The following is an 18,879-nucleotide window of genomic DNA, read 5'->3' on the forward strand; positions in this document are numbered from 1 at the left end:
TCTAATGTTGGAAAATAAAGACTATTTATAGAGTCCGTTATAATAGAAGGATTGAATAGATAACATTCGCCTTGGATTTGTCTTTGCCTTGGATTTGATATAAATAATAATCACAGCTTTCAAGTATTGGTATATATTATTATAGACCTTGGTTCTGAATAATATTTGTGTGGGCCAATTCATATTTGGGTGACTTGTAATGTTGGCGATTTAATTAAGGGTTGAATTTCGGATTAATGTTTTGATTGCTTCTTCCTTTGTATCAAGCGATATATATTATTCGGGAGGTTCTCGATGGAGGAAGATTAACAAATCGAAGGCTAAAGTTGGGTGCTTAATATTTCCATTGTTTGGCTCCTAAACATGGCTATTTTCCTCTGAGTGTTCAACGCACTCCAAGTCTTATGTAGCTTCTTCGTATATTGAATACGCACAATTCAGGAACTATCAAAGACTAGTGTGAGCCGCAACAGGTGTCAGAAGATTGGAAGGAGAACTAAGGATAGTGAATCGATGTATGTGGAGTGAATATGAAATGAATTGAATGGCTTTCCTGGAGATAATATTTGCAGACCGTCTTGTGACCTTTTCACACATCACCTCATTGAGAATGGGGACCCTCCTTGCTTTTTTTTTAGGGATTTTGTTAGAGCTTCACAACCTTCCCGACACCAACATTCTCAGTTTTGAATGGTCTGAGTTTTGGAAGTCATAAGTCAGTTTGTGCAAGCCATGGTCAGAACAGAGTCTAGACATTGTCAATGTGCCTAGAAAGTCCTAAGGACAAAGATTGCAATTGATTTGAGTGAATTTGGACAACTTTCTATTTTTGGAAAGTTTTTCTTTTTTTCTTTTTCCTATTTTTAGGAAGTTTCGTTTTTGGCACTTCAAGCTTGATCCATGAAATGGCTATTTTAGAAAGTTTTTCCTATTTTTTAGGGATGTTTTCTTTTTCTATTTTTGGAAAGGGGATCTAGGGTTTGCATTGTTGGCTTTGAGTTACATTGAAAATGATCGAGAATTCCTCCAAAATTCAAGTTTTGTCCGAAAAAGCTAGGTTCCTAAATTTTAGGGATCCAAAGGGATTCAAGGGTTAAGAGATGTGTGATTTTCAAATTTCAAGAAGATCCGAGTTAAAATGCATAAGTTGTGAAGATTTGGTTCTCATGAGGACGAAGTCTCTCCAAGTCCGCCCAACAAAGGTGTTCACAAGGTCAAAGTCCGCCCTTATGATGTTTGCAAGGGGAGGAGATCTCTCCAAGTCCGCTCACCTTGGTGCCCAATTGTCATAAAGTCCACTTGGAATCAATGCACAAAATGAACTAAGCCTGCCCTCATGGTGCTTAAGTTTGATGAACCTCGCCAAGGAGAAGGTGCATGAGTTTGATGAAGTTTGCCATGCTAGTGAAAGGTGCACGACTCCCCTCAAGTCCGCCTTGTAAAGTGCAAGGATATGAGCAACTCCGCCAAGAAAGAAGTGCAAAGACATGTCTAAGTCCGCTTTGAAGCATGAAGTGCAAAGGTATGATGAAGTCCACCCTAAAGTGAGAGAAAAAGCAAGTTGAGAGGTGCATGGAATCAACCAAGTCCAACCTCCTATAAGTCTAAGTGCACAAAGCTTATGAAGTTCGCCGAGGACTAGTCAACAAAATGGAAGGCATGCTAAGGAAGTCCGCCTTAAGGTGTGAAGTAATAGCAAGAATGGTGCACAAGTCTAACCAAGTCCGCTCAACATCACAAGTTAAGGTGCATAACTTCAATGAAGTCCGACTTACCTAAGGGACATGAAGCCTATGAAGTCCGCCCTCATTGGGAATAGAATCAACCAAGTTTGCCCTACAACTTGAAGATGGAAACAACACTCAAGAAAAGTCCGCCTAGATCACTAGCAATGAAATTCACCAAGTCCGCCTACATTAAGAAACTTTCTAAATTGGGAATTAAGGAATATTCTCATGGTGATCAGCAAGATTTTTTATCCAAGTTCGAACTAAGGATCAATTTTAGAAAGTTTTTAAAATTGAAAGATTGAAAATTAAGTTTGATTCATCATTTGAAAATCAAAATAGAAACTTTCTTTTGGACTGAAACTCACAATTCGAACTTGCCAAAGGGATTCCAACTCAACTGAAAATAAAAATAGAAGCTTTCTTTTGCAACTCAAAAGACTAAAGATTAATTAGAAACAAATCAAATAAGGATTTCTGTGTTTCTAATCTAGAAATTTGAACTTCATGAGGATTTAATACAAATACCATTTCATTCTCTCATTCTTTCACAAGAAGTTCGAACTTGGGAGAGAAAGTTAAGAAGGTTTTGAAGAATTTTTATGCAGGTCTGAAAGTTTTCAGCAAGATTTTGAAGGTTCAAACACAGCTTGGAAGAAGATTTTGATTGTTTTGAGAAAGATTTTCACAATATTTCGAAGCACAACCTCTGATTTTTCATCACGAGCAGCATTTTTCCTTCTTTCTTATCTTTTTTGAAGGTGAAATTTGGTTCCAAGGGCAGATTATCAGGTTTCCTAACCTGATTTTTCAAGATTATTCAAAAGAAAGAACTAATATACTGCATTTTCCTTCTTTTCTTTCTTATTTTCTGTCCCATAAACCGGTGTTAGTGCACACTTAATCGAATTTCTTGGACTTAGTTTTTATTCTTAGTTCCGATTTTTGATTAAAATCAGACATGCAAGTTCCCAAGTTTGGTCATATTCAAGGGTTTTTCTAAGATTTTCAAGAATATCTAAGCATTGAAACCCCTTTTAAATGCTAAGTGTTTGAAGAAAAAAGAGAGTAAAAAATCAGAATTTACTTAGCTGCTAAAACCTCCAAATTCACACTTAAAACACAGATTCTAACTTAATTTTGTTCAATTTTTTCAGATTTGGATGACCACAAAAGCTGGACCATCACACAAAGTTCAAATGAAGTTCCAAGTTGACAAGGATTCCCCTCTTGAGTCGAAGATGAACTATAAATGGAAGCAGGTTGGAGACACCAACTTTGGACACATCAATCTCTGTGAGTTCAAGAAGAGAATGCATGGCATAGACACACAACTACCCACTCCAATTGCACGAAGGATGATGAGAAATGGAATTGTGCAAGCTGTTGGTTTCCTTCTAGTAGTACAGTGTAATGAATTAATTGCAAAATGTTTTAAACATTATAACCTTGAGGATAGAGAAATAGTTTCTCTTGATGGTCGAGTGCTCGCCAATATTGGAGAAGTGGCAATCAAAGAAGCCTTCTGCATCCCCGAATACCACAACACTGTCTATATGACATGGGATGAAGCAACCAAACTATATGAAGACAACACAAAGAAGTATGAGACAAACATCAACCATTCATGGTTGGAGAAGCCTAGGAAGAGTATTTTAAAGATGCCTAAGACCCTTCTTAGGCCTTATTTCAAAGAAGACTATGATGACCTCATTGTCTTATTAAACAGAATTATGGGCAGCCAACAAGGTGCTCCCTTTCAGCCATGGATGTACTATTTTATCCATGAAGTTACAGCTAGCACAAAGATGATCAACTGGGCTAGGATCATTAGTGATAACCTAGATTATCAACTTAGGAACCTAGAAAAGAATGAAACATTTTACATGAGTTCCTACTTGATCTACTCCTTGGCCAAAACATACAGATATAGAGGCCTTGTGTGTAGAGGAGGTGTTGGAAATAAAGAGAACCAGTTTGTTGTCTATGATTGTTATCCACAACTACACATAGAGGAGAAATTTCATTTTAAGATGGTCAACGATGCATTCCTTATGCATATCACAAGAACCCTTTAGGGAGGCTTTCATCAGCGACTCTCTCAGGAGTCGAAGGATTTGATTAGCAGATTTGGATATTGGTATATCCAATACCCTAGGTTCACATATTTGTGAATTCAAGGATTCGCCGGATCCCCGTACAAGTTGCCCATGTTCCCACAAACAGGATGGTTTTACTTGAGGTAATAAGGCAATTGGAGACTTTTATAATTGTGCAGAGAGGAAAGCAAAAGACAAGAGCGTCTTTTCCTCTTAAGGTTGGAAAAGGATTAGAGTCTTGTCCATCATCCCAGGCTGCCACACATGCCGACAAAGAGATTCAATGGTACCCATTTCTGCAGTATCAAGCAAGGAGTCATTTTGATCCTTTTCATCGGATGGGAATGGTTAATGGAGAGAAGTTTGAGCATAGGAAAAGATTTTGGTCTAGAATCCCATTGAATTTGATCAGGTCATCTGAAGTCTTCCGAGTGGCAGATCAACTTGAGGAAGAAAATGAATATGAGCAGCCACACTTTGCTAATCTGAGAAACGAGCCTCTCGCCCTGGTTGACTGGACAGATTCCGAGAGATCTAATTTGGGTGATCTAATGAGGTCCGTGATTGAATACTCTAAGTGATGGGCAGCCTAGAGAACAAAAGAGCTCAAAGCAAGGAATATCACCCTCACTTATGATCTCATGGGGACTGATGAATCCATGTCTTCTAATCATGATGTGACATCTAGCCGTCCAGGGAATCTAGAAAGTGTTGGATCAAGGAAGAGGAAGGAGCCCACTGAAAATCCAGTAAGAGCAAAGGGAAAGAAAGTTGCTGGAGAAGAGGATGTGAGCAGGCGACAAAAGTCTAATGAAGGCCATTCGACTATCAATGCTTCATCCACTACTCCAGTCAGAATTTTGATCGATGAACATAAACAAGATAGCAAAATGGGAGACATCAAGATGGAGATTTCTTTTCCCATCATTGAGGAACCAATTTAGGAGCCCATTCTCACAAAAGTTGTACAAGCGGAGAACCCTAAACCTGAAGGAGAATTCCTAGATGGCATAATCCCTACTGCGAAAGGAGTTGAAGATAATTTTGATGATAGCAGCATGGAACAGTCAACCATCCCTGATTGGTTGAAAGAGAGGATGAAAGCTAAGGTTCCCGAGAAAGTTCACTATGAAGATAACACAGCAGCACTCTTGGCTGAATTGAACAAACCGAGTGAAAAGAAAGCACCCAAGCCAACCAAGAAGTTTTCTTTGATTCAAAGAAACAGTGCAAGATTCAAATAAGTTCAGGTAGCAGTATTGAAAGCAGATAAAGCTCAAGACAATATCACTCCTAAGGAATATGAGGTCACTACCAGAAGTCTGGTTAAGATCACCAAAATCCAAGAAGTCCAGGAGTTTGATGATTCCTGCAACACCCTCAAGATGAGATTGAACAAGGAAGTTGAAAAGAGAAAGAAACTAGAGGCTGAAAATGAGCAATGGAAGAGGTATGTTCAACACTTGACAAACCCCATTGATTGGGAGGAGGTATCAGTGACTCCACCCATGCCCCTTCCACAACAGGAATTAATGAAAGACTATGAGGATATGAGAACTCCTAGAGTTGAATCTCTGCACGTAAATGTTTCTCTCGCACTTCATCCTACTGCTACGAGGAAGACCTTGTCCTGAATACTCCTGATAGTCTTTTCTATCTCCAAACATTTAGCTTCTGATTTCCTCAGAGATTCAACTTTGGTAGTCAAGGCAAAGTACCAAGCGTTGAAGCCATATATGTCACGAGGTTGTATAACCTTTCCATCAATTAAATCTTGATGGGAAAGCCCTCTAATGGTCTTCAAGCACAGGATTATTCTGTTCTGAATGTCTTCAATGCCCTCCTAAGCTTCAGATATATCCTAGATTTTGCTTAAGAGTGAAGAGGTGGAGTCATATGCTGACACTAGGTTCTCAACAAGTATATCAGCACGCTCTGAGGCATCAAAAGTCCATCCTTTGATTTCTCTGAAAGTTGTTCTCATATCCTCATAGTCTTTCATTGATTCCTGTAGAAGGGGCGTGGGTGGAGTAGCTGCTACCTCCTCCCGATTAATAGGATTTGTCAAGTGTCGAGCATACCTCTTCCACTACTCATTTTCAGCCTCTACCTTCTTTCTCTTCCCAACTTCCTTGTTTAACCTCTCCTTAAGGGTATTGCAAGAATCATCAAACTCCTAAACTTCTTGGATTTTGGTGGTCTTACCCAGACTTACGGTAGTGATCTCATATTTCTCAGGAGTGATACTGCCCTGAGCTTTATCTACTTTCGACACTGCTACGTGAACGAATCTGAATCTTGCATTGTTTCTTTGAATCAAAGAAAACTTCTTGGCTGGCTTGGATGCTTTCTTTTCACTCGGTTTGTTCAATTCAGCCAAGAGTGCTGTTGTATTATCTTCTTGGTGAACTTTCTCAGGAACCCTGGCTTTGATCCTTTTTTTCAATCAATCAGAGATGGTTGACTGTTCCATGACTCAATCATCAAAATTATCTTCAACTCCTTTCGCCGTACAGATTATTCCATCTAGGAATTCTCCTTCAGGTTCAGGGTTCTCTGCTTGTACAACTTTTGTGGGAATGGGCTCCTGAATTGGTTCCTCAATAATGGGAGATGAAATCTCCATCTCGTTGCCTCCCATTTCGCTATCTTGTTCATGTTCATCGATCAAAATTTTGACTAGAGTAGTGGATGAAGCGCTGATAGTCGAATGACCTTCATTTGACTTCTGCCGTCTACTCACATCTACCTCTCCAGTAATCTTATTTCCTTTTGCCCTTATTGAGTTCTCAATGGGCTCCTTCCTTTTCTTCGATCCAACACTTTTTGGATTCCTTGGACTGCTAGATGTCACACAGTGATTAGAAGACATGGACTCATCAATCCCCATGAGATCATAAGTGAGGATGATATTCCTTGCTTTGAGCTCTTTTGTTCTCTGAGCTGCCCACCACTTAGAGTATTCAATCACGGGCCTCATTAGATCACCCAAATTAGATCTCTCAGAATGTGTCCAGTCAACCAGGGCAAGAGGCTCGTTTTTTAGGTTGGCATAGTGTGGTTGTTCGTATTCATTTTCTTCCTCAAGTTGGTCTGCCACTCGGAAGACTTTAGATGACCTCGGAAGACTTCAGATGACCTGATCAAATTCAATGGGATTCTAGACCAGAATCTCTTCCTTATCTCAAAGTTGTCAACAACGTCGGCCCAATAATCTTCAAGGTCTGGCCTATGCTCAAACTTCTCTCCATTAACCATTCCCATCCGATGAAAAGGATCAAAATGAATCCTTGCTTGATACTATAGAAATGGGTACCATTGAATCTCCTTGTCGGCATGTGTGGCAGCTTGGGTTGATGGACAAGTCTCCAACCCTTTTTCGATACTGAGAGGAAAAGACGCTCGTCTTTTGTTTTCCTTGTTGCACAATCATAAAATTTTCCAACTGTCTTATCACTTCAAGTAAAACCATTCGGTTTGTAGGAAACATGGGCAGATTGTATGGGAGTCCAGAGAATTCTTGGATCCTCAAGTAGGTGAACCGGATATTGGATATACCAATGCCCAAACCTGCTGATCAAATCCTTTGACTCTTGAGAGAGTCGCTGATGGAGACCTCCTTGAAGGGTTCTTGTGATGTGCATAAGGAATGCATCGTTGACCCTCTTAAAATGAAATTTTTCCTCTAGGTGTAGTTGTGGATAACAATCATAGGCAACAAATTGGTTCTCTTTATTTCCAACTGCTCCTCTACACACAAGGCCTTTGTATCTGTATGTTCTGGCCAAGGAGTAGATCAAGTAGGAACTCATGTAAAACGTTCCATTCTTTTCCAGGTTTCTCAACTGATCATCTAAATTGTCACTTATGATCTTTGCCCAATTGATCATTTTTACACCAGTAGTAACTTCATGGATAAAATAGTACATCCATGGTTGAAAGGGTGCACCTTGCTGGCTGCCCATAACTCTGTTTAATAAGACAATGAGGTCTCCATAGTCCTCTTTGAAATAAGGCCTGAGAAGGGTCTTAGGCATCTTTGAAACACTTTTTCTAAGCTTCTCCAACCATGAGTGGTTGATGTTAGCCTCATACTCCTCTGTGTTGTCCTCATATAATTTGGTTGCTTCATCCCTGGTTATATAGACCATGTTGTGGTATTCAGGGATGCGGAAGGCTTCTCAAATTGCTACTTGACCAATGTTTGCAAGCACTGTACCATCAGGAGCAACTATCTCCCTATTCTTAGGGTTATAATGTTTAAAACATTCTGCAATCAATTTGGTACACTGAACTACTGGAAGGAAACCAACAGCCTGCACTATCCCATTTCGCATCATTTTCTGTGCAATTGGAGTGGGTAACTGTGTATCTGTGCCGTGCATCCCCTTCTTGAACTCCCGAAGATTGATGTGCCCAAGGTTGGTATCTCCAACTTGCTTCCATTTGGAGTTCATCTTCGATTCCGGAGGGGAATGCTTATCAACCTGGAACTTCTTTTGAACTTTGCGTGATGGTCCAGCTTCTATGGTCATCCAAATCTGCAAGGATTAAACAAAATTAAGTTAGAATTTGTATTTTAAGTGGGGATTTGGAGTTTTAGCAGCTAAGTGTATTCTGATTTTTACTCTTTTTTTTCAACACTTAGCATTAAAAAGGGGTTTCAATGCTTAGATATTCTTGAAAACCTCAGAAAAACCCTTGAATATGACCAAACTTGGGAACTTGCATGTCTGATTTTAATCAAAAATCAGAACTGAGAATAAAAACTAAGTCCAAGAAATTCGATTAAGTGTGCACTAACACTGGTTTATGGGGCAGAAAATAAGAATAGAAGAAGAATGCATTATATTGATTCTTTCTTTTGAAAAAAACTGAAAAATCAGTTTAGGAAATCTGATAATCTGTCCATAACCAAATTTCACCTTCAAAAAGAATAAGAAAGAAGGGAGAAATTATGTTTGTTGATGAAAAATCAGAGGTTGATCTTCAAAATGTAGTGAAATTGCTCTTCAAAACAATCAAAATCTTTCTCTGTATTGTGTATAAACCTTTGAAATTATGTTGGAAGCCTTCAAACCTGCACAAAACTTCCTCAAAACCTTCTCCACTTGCTCTCTAAAGTTCGAATTTCTTATGAAAGAATGAGAGAATGAATTGGTATTTCTAATAAAACCTCATGACGTTCGAATTTCTTAAATAGAAACACAAAAATCTTCTTTGATTTGTTTCTAAATGTCCTTTAGTAGTTCAATTTGCAAAAGAAAGTTTCTAATTTGAGTTTCAGTTGAGTTGGAATCCTCTTAGCAAGTTCGAATGGTGAGTTTTAGTCCAAAATAAAGTTTCTAATTTGAGATTTTCAGTCTATGAATCGAACTTAATCTTCAATCTTCCATTTTGAAAAACTTTCTAAAATTGCCTCTAGTTCGAACTTGGACAAAATATCTTGTTGATCACCATGAGAATATTCTCCAACTCCCAATTTAACATTTTTCTCATGAAGGCGGATTTGATGAATCTCATTCCTTTGCATCTAAGCGGACTTTATTGACTTCGTTTTCATTTGCAAGTGATGTAGGGCGGACTTGGTTAGACTTGTGCATCATCTCTCATGTTTTTAGGCATACTTCATTGAAGTCATGCACCTTAGCTTGTTGTGTTGGGTGGACTTCCTTAACTTGTTGCACTTTGTTGATTAGTCCTAGGTGGACTTCCTTTATCTCATGCACTTGGACTTGTAGGAGGGCGGACTTGGTTGATTCCATGCTCCTCATGTTTGCTGCTTCCTTCACCTCTTGGGCGGACTTAGATATACTCTTGCACTACATGTCCTCTTCATCCCATCTTCAAGGTGGACGTAGACATGCTTTTGCTCTTCTTTCCTTGCACTTCACAAGGTGGACTTGAGGGGAGTTGAGAACCTTTCTAACATGGCGGACTTGATGAAACTTATGCACCTTCTCCATGGGCGGGGTTCCTTGCTTCCTTGACCAAGTCAAGGTGGACTTGGAGAGATCTCTTCCCCTTGCATATATCATGAGGGTGGACTTGATCAAACTCATGACCCTATGAACCTCTTTGCTGGGCGTACTTGAAGAGACCTGATCTCCATGAGAACTAAATTCAAAATCTTCATAACTTATGCATTTCAACTCGGATCTTCTAGGAACTTAGCCTTTTTGGACAAAACTTGAATTTTGAGTGGAAGTCTTGATCATTTTCAATGTAACTCAGAGCCAACGGTGCAAACCTTAGATCCCCTTTCCAAAAATAGAAAAAAGAAAGCATCCCTAAAAAATAAAAAAAACTTTCTAAAAATAGCCATTTTGGGGATAGTTCTTAAAGTGCCAAAAACGAAACTTCCTAAAAAATAGCAAAAAGCAAAAAGCAAAACTTTCCAAAAATAAAAAGTTGTCCAAATTCACTCAAATAAATTGCAATCTTCGTCCTTCGGATTTTCTAGGCACATTGACGATGTCTAGACTCTGTTCTAACCATGCTTGCATAAACTGACTTATGACTTCCAAAACTAAGACCATTCAAAATTGAGAAAATCGGTGCTAGGAAGGTCACAAGGCTCTAACAAAAACCCTAGAAAGCAAGAAACAAGGAGGGTCCCCATTCTTAATGGGATGATGTGTGAAAAGGTCACAACAAATCTGAAGGCCGATCTCACCAGGATTTCGAGTTTCTTGCTCATTGATGAGAACTTCCTAGCACAGGCAGCTGATTGGGAGAACACTCGCCACATGTATCGATGACGTGGACATGGTTGATTACCAAATTGGTAGCTTGCCACATGTCACCATGGAGGAAGTTCGATTGCTCGCGTCTAGATATATTGAATTTGCAGCTTTTAGAAAAGAAACTAGATGCCCACTTCATTGAAAATGGCAATTGTGCCACTTGTCTTGATCTCTTTTGTTCGAACTAATAGAGTTTTAGGAAACCCTAATTAGGGTTTTGATCTTTCAATCTGGGCCCTTGATCACTGTTCGATCACGGCCATTCAAAACTTTTTGTGCGACTATGTAAGGTTTCCTCCTCTCATTTGGAGATGAAGCTTTTGAAATTGTTGCAAGAGGTCATTTTGGATAATACATTGCTTGTGTGCTTCTAGGCCTTGTAATCTCTTTTATCTGAATGATTGGCATGGTTTTACAATTTCTTCAACACAATAGATTAGAATTTGCTTTCAAGTTGTTAAATGGAATGCAAGATTTGATAAGTGTTGATTCAAGGTTAAGTTATTTGCTCATACTTTTGGTGAGTGGATGATTTTCATTCATTGTGCAAAGTTAGCCTGAGCTATTTTATGTGGATGCTTAACTTCTTTCTAAGTCTATATCAATGGTATTTACTTTAGGCGTGAAAACTACAAACACATTCCCCTTGAAGATTGCACCCTGCTTTGTCTAGTTGATTTGGGGAACCAAAGTAAGGTTTCCCTTTGCCTTAGTCAACACCGTCTCTCAAGTTTCCTAGGAGTAGAATAGAACCTCTAAACCCTTATCCTTTTATCCTTTTTTTGAAAGTCTAAACCCGAAAATCCAAAAAAGAGAGAAGAAAAGAGCATCTATTGTTAAATGTGTCTAAGTCCTAAACTTGTGAACCATTCTACGTAAGTCCCCCTTGTATTTCAGCAATACATCACCAAGGTAGCTACCCAACACAAAGTCGCTTGTTCGCATATATAAACCTTGGAGTCACCGTGTGGTCTTTCTTGTGCAATCTTGGCGTACGTAGTGATTTTGATCAAGAGAGGGAAGAGTGTCCTTGACATTTTATTCTAATGTTCGGTGAATGATAAAACGTACACCAACACAACGTAGGCTCTATATCGTTATATTGGCTCCCTGTCTAAACTGTAATGGCTGAGATGGTCCTTTCAAGTGTTTATCAATATGATTCTGAGCTTTATAGCAGTGAGATGAGTATGGTGTAATCTGTTCATTGATAATAATGAGAAGGGACGGGTAACATATTGCTTATGAATTAACAAGCTTTTCCCTCTAATTCTCGGGGAGATATTTGTAGTTCAATTGTATATGAGATCTGGATTATTGTATTGAGCAGTTACAGTATAGCTGATTTTCTAACAGAGGTGCATTCTGAAGTTGTTTCAACTTTTCTTTAATTTTTTTATGTGCTGGGAGTGCATTGTGAGGTTTGGTATCTTTCATCAGGTCCATAAGAAGGTGCAAAAGTCTTGGAACAGAAAACACAAATGAAAACATTGTGGCAAAATTCTAAAGCAGCATTGGTTAAAGCACTGTGAAAAAACATTATTCTTATGTTTGGTATGCTGGTTGTGTTTATATGTTTGCTGTGCAACAGATGTTAAGCATTATTTGCAGCTCATGATTATCTGCCTTTTTTGAATCTGTATCTTGGATAAGATTCAGACTCTCTGATGTTTTTACAATTTGGAAAGAACTTTTCTTGCCTTGTTTGTACATCAGACAATAATGAATTTTGAAATAGGAATGTTATTGGGGGATAGATGGTGATCACGTGGTTTAATTATGATAATATGTTTGCAATCTTCTAAGATGGAGCACATTTATTCATATTTTGTAGTTTTTTGTCAAGAAAATAAATGTTGTTTATGTAATATTGACTTTAGAGACATGTTTGTTAAAGATGTTTGTTTTAGCACATCACACAGAACCTCTACTCTTTCTCTACCAGGAATGATCACATGTTTTAATCTTCTTATTCTAATAAATCTATCCGTTCACTCTTTTACCCATTATCAATTTTAACCCTTCAAAATGAAGGTGAAAGTGGTTTTATAGGATGTTGAGGGCCAAATGTCTATTAGTAAGCATAATAGGGCAATATTAGTAAAGAAAATAAATTTCAAAAGAAGAAACAACTTTCAAAAGAATTTTAGAAACCTAACTAGTTGAGTTCAAAAAAATTTCCTATCACCACTGCATACAAGACCCAATTAAAGGTCTGTCACCAATCCCTAACCAAGACCACACAAAAGAGTTCTATGTCAAGTTTGGAAGTTGAAAACTGATTTGGAAACAGGAATGTTATTGGGGGATAGATAGTGATCACGGTGATTGGTAATGATAATGTGTTTGCAACCTTCTAAGCCGGAGCAGATTTATTCATATTTTCCTTTTGTAGTTTTTTGTCAAGAAAATGGATGTTGTTTATGTAATATTGGCTTTAGAGACATGTTTGTGAAAGATGTTTGTTTTAGCACATCATGCAGAACCTCTACTCCTTCCTTACTAGAAATACATAAATCTTTTAATCTTCTTAATTTAATAAATCTATTTGTTCACTCTTGTACCTTCTATCAATTTTAACTTTTTGATATGGAGGTGAAATTGGTTTTATATGATGTTGAGGGCCAAATTTCTATTAGTAAACATCAAACAAAATAAATTTCAAAGAAGAGACAATTTTCAGAAGAAACTTAGAAACCTGACAAGTTGAGTTCAAAAAACTACCCTATCACCACTGCATACAAGCCTTCAAAAAAGATCTGTCACTAATCCCTAACCAAGACCACATGAAAGAGTTCTGTGTCAAGTTTGGAAGCTGAAAACTGATTAACCAGCTTCTGCTTAATCAAAAGGGGAGACAGGTTTGTGTTATCTGAATGATCTGCTGCCTGCAGAAGTCATCAGAATAAGGCTGGTCTAGTGTGATATAATGGATGTCAATCTTCAAATATGTTTTGTGCCCCGTTAATTGCTTAGCAGTTGCTAGGTAGAGGTTGTATCTGTTGGTTCACGTTTTATCATTTACCGAACATTTGAATAAAATATCCAAGGATACTCTACCCTCTCTTGAACAAAATCACTACGTGTGCCAAGACTGCGAGAAAGACCACACGGCGACTCCAAGGTTTATATGTGCGAATGGGCGACTTTGTGTTGGATAGCTACCTTGGTTATGTATGCTGAAATACAAGGGGGACTTGCGCTTGGTTTGTTCAATCTGTTATTTATAACTAGGTAAGAAGGGTTCGGATTGCCTTAAGGCAACATCCGAACCCATATAGGACTGGGTCCTATCCTAGAAAGGGTAACGTGCCCCCAAGACAGGACCAGCCCCATTTCTCCATGCCACATATGTACCACGCCACAATTTAATCAAATTGGCGCCAAAATCCATTAAGGCCGACTTAGGAGTTATATGGGTTAAGAGCTCATATAAATAAAGATCAAATACAAACTCAAATCAATCAATCATTCCTCATGCAATCAGCGAAATAACTCTGCAGTTAAAGGTGCGAAATATAGAAGAGGACTGTGCGAATCAGTTCAAGAAGATAGAAGGCATTTGGTATTCGTTGATGCAGACTTGGTGTAATTAGAAGGGGCAGATCTGATATGTTAAAAGGGAGCAGGTCTGAAGAGTAAAGCTAAGTATTGTATTGATACAATTAAGATTAAATACATAATCTGACCTGTGGGTCTTTAGTCCTGGGTTTTTCCTCCTTGGAGGTTTCCCAGGGTATTTGTGTTGGTCTCTTGCTCTCTTGTTTTCATTCTTGCATTTACTTGATTATGGTCTACTTAATGTTAGCAAATAATTAAATGCTCCAAAGCTGATTACTGATCTAGGTCACAAATTTAACATGGTATCAGAGCCAAGTTGTAATCAGATCTAGCATCCTGTAGCCTAGATCTTGCACCTTCTTGCTGTCGTATAATGATGATAGGTTCCAGGATTGAGGAAAGTTTGAAAAGGTTTAGCATGGTCACATCTTGGTCCAGCATGCTTGAAGATCCGACTCTTCAGCGTCATTCAAGCTAAGTATTTTTTGAGTCATTGCATTCTTGATTGCAAGATATATTATACTCATCTTATCCAAAAGGATAGAAGTATTATCGTTTGGCTGACCTAGTTCTAGGTCGTATTGATTTTATGATTCTAATTGCCTTAGTTGGTAGACTTATCTAATATAGATATCATCATGATTTGCATACCTTTTTTTTTTTTTTGGAACTTAGAAGGTATTCTAAATTTCTGATTGAGTATTGCAAGGTATTATAGATCGACTCTTCGTTAATACTTTGATTGGAATCAGGAATGTCTTGGACTCACCATCCACAGTTGTCATCTATATAACTATGATCTAAATACTTGTTATGTTCTCTGCACATGTAATTTAGATATTGTTATTATAACATGAAGTGGTCTATTATTAACTTTTGCTCTAAAAGTTCTAAGTATCCTTGTGATGAATACTTTTGAAAACAGACAATACACCATGTAGAACTTCATCAAGCTGTTTCAAACTAAATTTCCAAGTTCTCAGATTACCACCTCCCCAAACTCTCGAATTATGGATCTTCCGAACCATTGCAACAATCCATACTGAGCTACAACATGGTGACAAAGTGTGTCATCATTAACTTCAAGAAGTACCTCAACATATTTTATTTCAAGATATCCATCGGCAAAGTGCAAGGCTACCCAAATTCTGAGTCTGCTCCATTTTTGTCTGTATCAAACACAAGGACATTGAATGCAATTATTAGTCAATGTTGCTACTACCTTGAGTGCAAAAGTAGAACTCCTTTGCTGTAGGCATCTCCTTCTTTCTTTCAGACTAACTTCATTAGCCTTCTTATGCTGTGTAGTCTGATTCTGCTCTTTAAGCATATGCAACAAAGTAGTCTTCCTTGCATTGTCAAGACCCAAGAACAAAATCTTGGCCTCCTTTTGCCACAAACCCATTGTGTTTTGATCAAATAGAAACATCTTCGTTCCCTTGTCAAAACCTAGCACATGATTTTTGAAAGCCCTAGTTGTGGCATAAAACTGATTGTATAACCCCTGGATTCACTGTTATGCCCTAGCTGCTTGACTGCAAACCCTAGACACTAAGAAATTGCAAAATTAACACAATTTTATAAAAAAATCGCCAAAAAACATTAGAAAACTTGTCAGCCAGATTTGGGAATACGCCAAAACCCTAGGCATCTACTAAAAAATTTGCCCATGAATTTTAAAGAAAAAAATGTTAAAAAAAAACTGAAAATGTTTCTGCAATTTTTGCAGAGAAAGCGTGCAATTTTTAGACAAAAAAAGCCACAAAAATTTACAGAAAAAAAAATTGTGATTTTTAACATTGAATTTATCTGCGATTTCCACTTTAAAAAATGGCACAATTTTTAGCAGAATACATTCGTAATTTTTTCAGGAAAATGGACGCGATTTTCAGTAGTAAAAACAACACGATTTCATGTAGAACCCTCACGCAATTTTTGGTAATCTGGCAACTTTGAAAAGAATGAACCTGTGAAAAATCACTGCAAAAAAAAAAAGAAAAAAGAAAAACCTTGCAATTCTCTTCAAAAAATAGACTGCGGATTTTACAAGGAACAAGCCTTTTGTTGCAATTGGTAAATTCACATGACCCCCTGCTTTGATACCGTATTGTAAAAATTAATAGAACACAGTATTTTAATATTCTATTAAATCACAGGATAACAATTACAAAGAGGTTCATCTCTATATATAGAGATTAGAGGATGAAACCATGCAAACAGATAAACATGATATGACTCACCTAATACTAAAAATAGTGAACTAAAATAACAGAAAAAAACACTTGCCACTAAGGTTACTTTATTACAACTGTAAGCCTTATATTCTAATAATTATCTAATATTATTCTAATAAGAACCACTGAAGGAAATGAAGAAATAATTGCCTACCTGAAGCATGGCCTCCCAACAACTCCCTACAAGTTTGAGCTGCTCTTTGACATTTTTACACATCCCAGCTGAAGTGTGTTTGTAGTTGCTGGAAAATGTCACACAACTAAGTCTTTTTAATTTTTTTACGTGTTTTTAGGGTTTTGCGGGAAATTTGATGTGATTTTTTCTGGTTTAAAAGTCAATTTCTGATGCAATTTTCTCGTGATTTCAATGTGAAAAAATTGTTTCTATGTGATTTTTTGGGAAAAGATTGTTTCTAAGGTTTAAACCCTCTAGAAACCTTTCTCACATGTTATGATTGTAACTTTGTTTATTGTAGGAACTGTAAGCAATGCAACATGCATTCTAATAGGCACATTTTCTTGAAAGTTGCCCCACTTAGTAGGTTGTTTGATATCATGAAAATTATTTTGTTGGTACTACTTTTCAATCAATTTGAAAGATGGAAATTATGCTTAAAAAGTTTGGGCTCCCTTCTTCTAAAAGCTGCTACAGAGCTTGTTCAAGATTATTAATTTTTTTGTTCCGCAAAGTGGGGCCTATCTTCACAACATCAGAGAGTTCTTTGGTGTAGCCATATTTTTTGGGACTACCAAAATATATTTTTAAAAACCAACAATTTTTGAGATGTTTTAGAAGTGGGTCAGATTATTATATTTTGCAATTTAAAGGGTGGGTTTATTCATTTTTTCTTTATACACAGTCAGTAAATCTAAAAAATTGCCTCCTCATTAACTGAAAGACCTTTGAATTGACAAGAGATCAAATGGCACAGGGAAAGGGGTCAAGAAACAAAGATGGTTACAAGAAATCAATAAAACAAATATTTCTTAGTTGAGTTAGTTGAGTGCACCAACAAAGAGAAAACACACAAATGAGCACTTGCTTAACACAACAGCCTTGAGAGTGTTGTTTAGGTCTATTCGATTCTTTTGTAACCATGATCAACATACATCTTTTCAGGTTATGTTATGCTCAAACAGGGGATGTCAACTCAGAAAACGACCAATGATGATAAGGGAAGCTTTGTCATTTTCCCAAGTTTTCAGCTTTTTATTTCCGAAAGGTAGCATTCCAAATTACTGGAAGGTCTTTAGAGGGAATTGCTAATTTTGTCAATGTTTTTCAAGAAACCTTTGCATGTTGGCAATGTTTTACACAAAATGAACTATTCACCTTGTGAAAATGTTCACATATTTCCCAATTTTGTATTGAAAAGATTCATTAGCTAGAAATATTTATAAAAACAAATCTAAATTATAAATTTCTTATTAAATTTTTGTAGTTATTTCTATGATGCCAGGGCTTCAGTGGCATACAGCAATCCGCTTCATCCCAAAAAAATAGGGAACACTTTATTTCTTATCATTTGTGTTTGTTGTTCTGTTTCAGGTTTTGCATTTCATCAAACAATGAGCTGTCAATATTTGTGCTTCTCTTCACACGGAGCAACTGATTCCCACGATTCCTGGAGGCTTTAACTGCAAGCTCTGGGGGATCCAAAGAAGATCTTGAAATTTTGATGAGAACCTGCCACATAGATCAGAGGATGTGGGGGGGATGGGCTGTTTGTTTTGGGTGAAGGAGGTGACTCTTGAAAGAGTTCTTTCTGTCCTCTTCTATGCTGTCAGAGGAAGAAAAAAGAAGAGAGAAAACAAATAGAGGGGACAGGGGAGTGATCGAGCTGCAAGCAGACATAAGGAAAAGGTTGTCTGGAGGTTTAACAGGAAAATCTAAAAGCTTTAGGCGATTGCCACAAGCTGAGAACTAAGAAGCATTTACACTTGGATAGGGGAAGTTTATCCCCATGTTGCATTATCTAATAGAAGTGAAAAGGCTCAAATTGTTGTAATATTTTGTTATTATAATTAAGAGAATAAACTACATAACTTGCTGTTCCTTCCATTGTGTTCTGTTATCTACGGGTTCATGAATGGCAGAGCCCCTATATTTTAATTTTGTGTTTTGTAGTTAAATTTCAAATTTGCTTATGCTTGTAGTGAAAGAGTAAGAGTGTGAGTTGCTGACTGCCTAGATTGGATAATTGTTAAGTTGGGCATCCTTTGAGGACTGCATAAACGTATCAGAGTGCGGTTCTTCCTTGTTGGACTAGTATGAAGAAGTTCTTGTAGAGATAAGGTGTTGCAAACTATGAAAAGGATTTTTCGCAAGTGCAGAGGACCATTGTGAAGATCTTTTTTGTAGCTTTGGCAAGTTGTGAAATGGATACTTGTCATTGCGTGCTAATAGAATTTAGAGGGGATGTTGTTAGGAGGGGTGCAAGGGTAGGAGCACCTAGAGTTGCTGACTTGGCACAAATGATGAGAGAGATCCAAGCAATCTGGCTGCAACAGA

At 37.6% G+C, this 18,879-nt stretch overlaps 1 long non-coding RNA gene across 1 annotated transcript in view; it reads left to right on the forward strand.

Annotated features, from left to right (window-relative positions):
* The window catches only part of LOC131027911 (uncharacterized), a 42,722-nt gene extending 24,299 nt beyond the window's left edge, over nucleotides 1-18,423 (forward strand). Inside the window, exon 2 of the long non-coding RNA XR_009102546.2 lies at nucleotides 17,917-18,423. This is a non-coding gene — a long non-coding RNA (uncharacterized LOC131027911). The remainder of the gene's footprint in view (nucleotides 1-17,916) is intronic.
* Nucleotides 18,424-18,879: the final 456 nt, after the last annotated feature.

Source organism: Cryptomeria japonica, chromosome 3 (assembly GCF_030272615.1).
Source record: "Cryptomeria japonica chromosome 3, Sugi_1.0, whole genome shotgun sequence".
NCBI classification, from domain to species: domain Eukaryota; kingdom Viridiplantae; phylum Streptophyta; class Pinopsida; order Cupressales; family Cupressaceae; genus Cryptomeria; species Cryptomeria japonica.